Source organism: Anabrus simplex, chromosome 1, assembly GCF_040414725.1.
Source record: "Anabrus simplex isolate iqAnaSimp1 chromosome 1, ASM4041472v1, whole genome shotgun sequence".
Taxonomy (NCBI): Eukaryota; Metazoa; Arthropoda; class Insecta; order Orthoptera; family Tettigoniidae; genus Anabrus; species Anabrus simplex.
The window spans coordinates 1,629,051,512-1,629,059,762 of NC_090265.1; positions in this window are offsets into that span (position 1 = coordinate 1,629,051,512).

Genomic DNA, 8,251 nt, shown 5'->3' on the forward strand with positions numbered 1-8,251 from the left:
GATGATATAATTGTTTATAGGGAAATAAATAACATTGAGGATTGTTCAGAATTACAAAGGGACCTTGAAAGTATCCAACAGTGGGTTGAAGAAAATAATATGAAGGTTAATGGAGGCAAATCAACTGTTCCAACATTTACAAACAGGAGCTTTAAAACTGAATTTGAATATACTTTGGATGAGGTAGTTATCCCAAAAGATGGCAAGTGCAAATACTTAGGTGTGAGATTTGAAAGTAATTTGCACTGGAAGGGTCATGTTGATGACATTGTTGGGAAAGCATACATATCGTTACATGTCATAACGAGGCTACTTAAAGGATGCAACAAAGAATTAAAAGAAAAAAGGTACTTAAGTATGGATCGTCCATTATTGGAATATGCAAACAGTGTTTGGGATCCTCACCAAGAATACCTAATAAAAGAAATAGATAGTGTGCAGAGGAAAGCAGCAAGATTTGTAACAGGGGAATTCAGGAGAAACAGTAGTGTATCAGAAATGTTAGAGGAACTGGGGTGGGAAACTTTAAGTAAGAGAAGGGAGAAAACTAGACGTATAGGATTGTATTGAGCCTATACAGGAGAAGAAGCATGGGGAGATATACGTGAGAGGCTTCAGTTGGAAAATAATTATATGGGCAGAACTGACCACAAGTATAAACTTAGAAGGAATTTTAGCAGAAGCGACTGGGGTAAATTTTCATTCATCGGGAAGGGCGTGAAGGAGTGGAACAGTTTACCAGGGGTAGTGTTTGATCCATTTCCAAAATATGTACAGGTATTCAGGAAGAGAGTATACAGCAACAGGGAAAATAAATGAAATGTTAGAGGGCATTCGACCAGTGCAGGCTATTGTAAATAAAAAATGTGTGTTAAAAATTAATTCCATCCCCTGGTCGATGGAGTTTGGACAGCCAAATTAGGGGACTGTCTGTAGGGGTGAAGTACAGTGGGGACTTCGAGGGCCCTCGGACCGCTACGGTAGCTGTGAAGGCCCTTCAGGAACTCTGAAAAGTGGTGGCAAATGGGGGCTCTGGTTAAGACGCAGCAGGTCGTTATGCTGCTTAGGTTCCAAAATGGGTAAAAAAGTAAATATAATTAATGTAAATAATGTAAATTTTCATCTTATACCAGTTGCATAGGATTATTTGAAGTAATTCCACATACTGTATATGAGATGACTATGTTTGTAAGTATAGGAGATATTATAAGTAGAATTTTGTAAACAATATAAATTTATTAAGGATTATCTGTTTGTTCAATAGAAAATATTGTTAGCATAAATTGTATATTATTGTATTCTAGAATGTTTTTCTTCCCTTGTTAATTTAAAATTTAGTGCTTGACAATAATGTATTTTAGTGTACCATTTGCCACCGAGGTAGACACCTCATTTGCAAATAAAGAGATTTTGATTTTGATTTAGTCTGCATGTTATGTCCTCCTTACTTCTGCCATGGATTGTTACTTTACTACCCAAGTACAATATTCATCTACTTCCTTTAAGACTTCATTTCCTAATCTATTTCCTGCATCACCTGCCTTCGTTCGACTGTACTCCATTATATTTGTTTTGGACTTATTTATTTTCATCTTGTACTCCTTACCCAAGACTTCGTCCATACCATTCAGCAGCTTCTCGAGATCTTCTGCAGTCTCAGATAAAATAACTATATCATCGGGAAATCCCAAAGTTTTGATTTCCTCTCCGTGGATTGTGATTCCCTTTCCAAATTCCTCTTTGATTTCCTTTACTGCCTGCTCTATGTAAACATTGAAGAGGAGGGGGACAATCTGCAGCCTTGCCTCTCTCCTTTCTGGATTGCTGCTTCTTTTTCAAAGCCCTCGATTCTTATCACTGCGGACTGATTTTTATACAGATTGTAGATAATTCTTCGTTCTCGCTATCTGATCCCAATCACCTTCAGAATCGTAAATAGCTTGGTCCAATCAACATTATCGAATGCCTTTTCTAGATCTACGAATACCATGTACGTGGGCTTGTCCTTCTTGATTCGATCCTCTAATATAATACGTAAAGTCAGGATTGCTTCGCGTGTTCGTACCTTTCTTCTGAAGCCAAATTGATCTTCTCCCAACTCAGCTTCAACTTGTTTCTCCATTCTTCTGTAAATAATACGTGTTAAAATTTTGCAGGCATGAGATACTAAACTAATGGTGCGGTAGTTTTCACACCTGTCAGCACCGGCTTTCTTGGGAATAGGTATAACAACATTCTGCCGAACACACATTAAAGGGATAACCTTTCCATGCTGCATTCTTCTAAGGCTATCAGTAATTCAAAGGAATGTAATCAATTCCATGTGCCTTGTTCCTATTTAGGTCTCTCACAGCTCTGTCAAACCCTGACCTCAAATTGGGTCTCCTATTTCATCAGCATCAACAGCCTCTTCTTGTTTCAGAACCAAATTATCTACATCTTTACCTTGATACAACTGTTGGATATGTTCTTGCCATCTTTCTGCTTTGTCTTCTTTCCCTAGAAGTGGCTTTCCATCTGAGCTCTTAATATTCATACACCTAGATTTCCTTTCTCCAATGGTTTCCTTGATTTTCCTGTATGCAGCATCTACCTTTCCTAGGACCATACAACCTTGGACATCTTTGCACTTCTCCTTCAGCCATTCTTCCTTAGCTACCGTACCTTGCACTTTCTATCCACTTGATTCTTTAATCGCCTATATTCTTTTCTGCCTTCTTCATTTCTAGCATTCTTGTATTTTCGTCGTTCATCAATCAGTTCTAGTATCTCCTGAGTTATCCACTGATTCTTAGTTAGTTTTCTTTCTTCCTAACATTTCTTCAGCAGCCCTACTGACTTCATTTTTCATGACTATCCACTCTTCCTCTGTTGTGTTTCCTTCAGCCTTTTCATTTAGTCCTTGTGCCACATGTTCCTTGAAACAATCCCTCACACTCTTTTCTTTCAACTTGTCTAGATCCCATATTTTTGCATTCTTTCCTTTCTTCAATTTCTTCAACTTCAAATTGCATTTCATGACCAACAAGTTGTGATCAGAGTCCACGTCTGCTCCTGGGAAAGTTTTGCAATCCAACACCTGGTTTCTGAATCTCTGACTAATCATAATGAAGTCTATTTGATATCTTCCAGTGCCTTCAGATCTCGTCCACATATACAGACGTCGTTTGTGGTGTTTGAATCAAGTATTGGCAAGGACTAAATTATGATCAGTGCAGAATTCAACCAGCCGAGTTCCTCTTTCGTTCCTTTGTCCCAATCCGAATTCTCCTGCTGTATTACCTACTCCTTGGCCTACCACCGCATTCCAGTCTCCCATCACAATTAGATTCTCGTCACCTTTTACATATTGTATTAAATCTTCTATCTCTTCATATATTCTTTCCATTTCCTCGTCATTCGCTGAACTAGTAGGCATATAGACCTGCACTATTGTGATTGGCATTGGTTTGGTATCTATCTTGACAACAATAATTCTTTCACTATGCTGGTCGTAGTAGCTTACCCGCTGCCCTATTTTCTTATTCATTATTAAACCAACTCCTGCATTTCCTCTGTTTGATTTCGTGTTGATAATTCGGTAGTCACCCGACCAAAAATCCTGTTCTTCCTGCCAACGTACTTCACTTATACCAACTACATCTAACTTTAGTCTATCCATCTCCCTTTTCAGACTCTCTAACCTACCACAACGATCCAAACTTCTAACATTCCACGCTCCGACTCGCAGAATGTCAGTATCCATCTTCCTGATGATCGCCCCCTCTCGTGTAGTATCCACCCGGAGATCCGAATTGGGGACTAGTTTACCTCCGGAATATTTTACCCGGGAGGAAGTCATCATCAGTACATCATTCATACAGAGAGAGCTGCATGTCCTCGGGAGTTAGTTACGGCTGTAGTTTCCCGTTGCTTTCAGCCGTGTAGCAGTATCAACACAGCTAAGCCATGTTGAGTATTATTACAAGGCCATATCAGTCAATCATCTAGACTGCCGCCCTTGCAACTTCCGAAATGCTGCTACCCCCCTTTTGATGAACCATTCGTTAGTCTGGTCTCTCAACAGATACCCATCCGATATGGTTGCACCTGCGGCTCGGCTATCTGCGTCATTGGGACACGCAATCCTCCCCCAACGTGGCAAGGTCACATGGTTCATACAGGAGGGTTGTCTACTTATTAATACAAATTTATTTACTATTAAAGATACCTAATTCGCTTCCTTCCGGTGTATATTTGTCGGCGTTAGCCCCCTTGTGATAGAGTGCGGCTAGGAGCTAACAACAACAATAATAATAATAATAATAATAATAATAATAATAATAATAATAATAATAATAATAATAATAATAATAATAATACAACATTGGGTTATAACTTAAGTTTTTGTTTTGGTGGTGTCAGTAAAGAATAATAGTGGCCTCGATCTCTTCCATTCTTTAATGATACATCGTAAAGATATCAAAATTACTGTTAAAATGTGAGTGGAAGGATTGGTAAGCTTGTAACAATCAAAATAGGTGTTAGGTTTATTATCACAGAATATTATTTAATATATCTCAGGATTTGGTGGTAAAGATGTTAGTCAGTTATTATCTACCGTGAGATACTTGCAAGGAAGCTACTGTACAAAAAGAAAATCCTTAGCTGGGCTGAGTGGCTCAGACGGTTGATGCGCTGGACTTCTGACCCCAACTTGCCAGGTTCGATCCTAGCTCAGTCTGGTGGTATTTGAAGGTATTCAAACACGCCAGTCTCGTGTCGGTATATTTACTGGTACGAAAAAGTACTGCGGAGCAAAATTCCGGCACTTCGGCGTTTCCGAAAACTGAAGTAGTTATTGAGACTAAAATAAATAACATGAAACATTATTGTTAGAAAATCCTTATTCATTAATTTCTTTCAAGAATGGAGGTAATCTGCATGTTCCTACGAAAGATGTTGTTCATGTGTGCAAACTTACTGCGATGTATTTCCGAGAGAACACATGTAATCGTTTAAGCTCAGTCATGAAAGGGAACATGTCTAATGAAGGCATACCTAAGTTGTAGGATATAATGTTGTTTTTTTTTTAGTTTAAGCTCACATGCTTTAGATCTAAACTCAAAGGACGCACACGTCTATCACCTTATTACTGTAATTTCATTACTGTACCTGAAAATACGTGTCAGAGCCCACCTGGTAGCATTCATGTCTAAATAGTCTGACACCGTGGTTAGCCAGTTCGAGTCCCATTGTTCGGAAAAGAAATCACCATTAGAATGTTGGCCGGCAGGATAGGGGAGGTGGTGGTATACAATATACAATCATCAGATTGCGTACCAAAAGCCTGGATTAAATTCCAAACCACTCCACTGTGCTAAAATGGAGTGAGGGCATATGTCGCTGTCAATGGTGATTCGTACGTCGGATGGGGAAGATATACCTCGAGCAGACCCCTTGGTGCTATTCGACAGGAGAAAGATATGTGCCGGCATCGGATTTCACCCTCTCCCTTCCTACTATCATATATCACGTCATTCATTTCATCTCATTAACTTCTGTGTTCAGGTTGACGTCAGGAAGGTCATCCGGTCATAAAAATCCGCCACGACAGATTCATCTCACTTCATATCCGAGCCTGTATAAAAACGGAAGAAGGTTTGGACAAACAAACAAATCTGAAAACACATGCAAATCGTGCTGTAAGGTAGTTGAATTGAAACAGATTTGACCATAGATCGGTCTAAAACAGGTTAGCTATTTTTAAGCATTTGGTTTTTCTTTCTTTAACAGTAAACGAAGGACCTAATAGGTCTATTAATCTGTGTTGTTGTTATCATTTCGATGTGCTTTTAATTATCTCCTGGCCAATGTTCCCGGTCCGCCTACTAGTTTACATTAATGCATCACGGGTGTATAGTGACGTAAGATGGCAGCGGCCGCTAGCTTCCGGCTTCAGAATCCTGCTGCTCATTACCTGTCTAGATCTATATGTCTGTGGTCCTAGGCGCTTAGTTCAAAGTATTGTAGTGCAAAGTATTCATGTCCTGTACAGTTTATTGTAAAATAAGCAAAAAGTCGGGGATTCTTGCATAATGAGAAAAAAAATGTTTTGTAAAACGAAGTGTTATAAAGTAACTCATACTTCTCGGAATAAGTCATCTTAAAACCCAAAATGCTACCTACTGTATATTCATACTAGCTTATGAATTTTAGGAATTTTTCTGCATAGTGCTTAATAGAATTATTGATACTTTCCACATAAAAACGTGAACGCCTAGTTTGTTTGCAAGACAATGAATTACAACAGTGGAAGCTTAACTAGTACACCTCAATTTATAGTGACTGCTACTGCTGTGAGGGAAGGTGCAAAAAATATTGAAGTATGCTAATGTCTCACATAACCATTCTTTCATTTTTAAATGATTTTATTGGGTGTGTAATTATGGTGTGTTCTTGCTTTAAAATAAAGATTTTACTGCAGCCAATGGGCATTAAAGTATGTTTACATGACTAATTACATCAAACAGAATTTGGTTAGTCCCATCTGTCTTTTAGTACACGTCACAACATGATATAAGTCGCAAGTCTTCTCGCACAGTACACATATACATTCCCTTCTTGGGGTATGAAAAGTTTTGTTAGCATACACACGGTGATGAAAACAGTGTGTTGCTAATCTAGTCACTATGTGCCTGAGTTCATAGTTTGCCTTCATCCAATCCGTACTGGTCATAGCCTCTGTGGTGTAAAATGTTTCCCATATATCTCCCTTCTTGGTTTGCAGCTCTGTTTGTAACTGGTTGAATGCATCTGTAGATGGCAATATTAGTTGTGACATAGTTTTTCTGTATAGAAGAGTTCTCTTGTCAGTTCGTAACATAGTCTTGAAAGATTGAATTTGGACAAACATAATACCTTTTTTCATGTAGATTGCTTTTATACTTTCAATGTCTCGAATATTTCTTTTTTTTTTTTTTTCCTTTAGTGAGACGTTCCCATATCAATTCTAATCCGTACGTCATTATCGGAGATATTTTTGCATGGAACAATTTCATAGCAACTTCAACCGAAACTTTGCATAAGATCAAGATGTCATTCGTTGCTATTACGGCCGCAGCCACTCTATCCTTGATGTGTCTGGTATAAGTAGTTCCTGATGTCTGTAATGTAATGCCCAAATATTTAAAGTTGTTTACGATTGGCATAGTTTCTCCTTCATTTTCATAATGAATTTTCTTTTTTAATGCTGTTCTGCCTCCCTTGCGGAAGATCATCTGTACCATCTTTTGATTAATTCTGAATTTATTGTCCTCTGCCCAATTGTTCAGCTTGTTGAAAGCGGCCTGTAGTTTTTCGTGTGTTTTTGATACGAGTACCATGTCAACTGCATACATGTACATATGTACCTCGTCGCCTTCAACCTTTATAGTGGGTATTAGGTCACCGCTATATTGAAGAGTATGGGGCTCACTGGATCACCCTGTAGTACTCCGTTCATCTGCGTTATGGGGTTCGAGTTAGAGACGTTATCATTTACAGAGATGTAATTATAAGCAAGAATGGTCAAATGATGTTCGTTAAAGGATTCCTATATCCTATTATATTTCCCAGTTTCTTCAGTTTCTTCAACCAGTTATGATTTCCCTGTCCACTAGATCGAACGCTTTGTTGTAGTCTACGAAGATCGCGTAAAGTTTCCATTTTGGATGTCTGAGGGCATCCGTTATGCCGTCAATCAGATTCTTTATCGCATTCATTGTAGATCTCCCTTGTCGAAAGCCGAATTGCTCTTCCGGTAAGGCGTGGTCTACCATTTTCTATCAGTCTCGTTGTTAGTAACCTGGTAAAGAGTTTAAAGATATTGCTTTCTAAGGCAATTCCACGGTACAAATCTAGGCAACTCGTTTTTCCCTTTCCTTTATATAAGATCATTATTGAGTGTCGCCAGGTAAAATGCCATGATAAAATTTGCTAAGGAAATATTTTTTAATATTAATATATTAATTGTAATTTATCTTCAAAGGCAAAGTTGTAGCATATCAGTTATGATTATTTCTTTAACAAATTATATTTTAAGTAAATTTCATGTTTTAAACTCCAAATGATTGTGAATACACAATATCGTACCCTATACAGTTTTTTCTTTCGGAAATATGTCTTAAAAATTTTTAACATTGATGTAAAAGCGGGGCAGTGGGGGGGGGAAATTGTGACAATACTGGGGAATTAAGGTAAGTTATTACTGTCAATCAATGGCATTTAGCCA